At 54.0% G+C, this 909-nt stretch overlaps 1 pseudogene; it reads right to left on the bottom strand.

Annotated features, from left to right (window-relative positions):
* The window catches only part of LOC119588148, a 19,090-nt pseudogene that overhangs the window by 9,108 nt on the left and 9,073 nt on the right, over positions 1-909 (bottom strand).

Here is a 909-nt window from a genome sequence, read left to right as displayed (position 1 = left end):
TCAATGACGCTGAGACGGGCACTCACCTTGACCGTGAAGTTGCACTTGGGGCAGTACCCGGGCACGACCTTCCACATGTTGTAGTTGGCTTCGGTCTTCTCAATGACGTAGCCGGTGACCTCGGAGCCGCCGTTATCCTGCGGGGGGCTTCCACGTGAGGGACACGGTGTGGGCGGTGATCTCCGTGGGCGTGAGGGGCCCGATGGGTGGGCTGGGCTTGTCCACGACGATGACCTGCGAGGGACATTTTGTAGTGCATTTAGGGTCGCAACGCGGGCCTCAATCAGTTTCAAAACATTCCTTCCATGATTTACAATAACCACGAGTACATTATCAAAAAGGAAAGATAAAAAAAATCAATGGAATAATTAAATTCGGGCGGCACCTACCTCGATGTCGGCCGAGTCCTTGCCGTAGGCGTTTTCGGCCGTGATGGTGTAAGGGCCGGAGTCCTCGCGGCGGGACTTGTCCACGAACAGACGGCAGTAGTCGTTCGTGGTCTCCAGCTGGCGGGAGTGGAAAACGATTTTTAGACGAATCCAGACAGTTTTTTGAATGAAATTTTATGGTTTTTGTCAACATAAACCTGTCTCTTGTTCATATTTTCTAAATTATACGTCTGTGAATCTATCGCTCCTCTCATCCTGCTATTTTTTCTCCTTCAACCTTCACTCCATCCCCCCTTTCGCCCTCAACTCACGTGGTCCTCTTGCTGGGCTCGATCTTCTTCTTGTTCTTGGCCCATTCGCACGAGGGTGCGGGCGCCCGACATCGGAATCTTGATGTCGATGGGCTCGCCGGCGCGCACCTTGAGCTTCTTGCCCAGCAGGCCGTCCAGGTACAGCTTGGGCGCCTCTGTGCAGGGAGACGGTGGTCAGAGACGTGAACGGGATGGGGACGAAGTCGTGC

This window comes from Penaeus monodon, chromosome 23 (assembly GCF_015228065.2).
Source record: "Penaeus monodon isolate SGIC_2016 chromosome 23, NSTDA_Pmon_1, whole genome shotgun sequence".
Taxonomy (NCBI): Eukaryota; Metazoa; Arthropoda; class Malacostraca; order Decapoda; family Penaeidae; genus Penaeus; species Penaeus monodon.
This window is presented reverse-complemented; position numbering and strand designations above follow the sequence as displayed.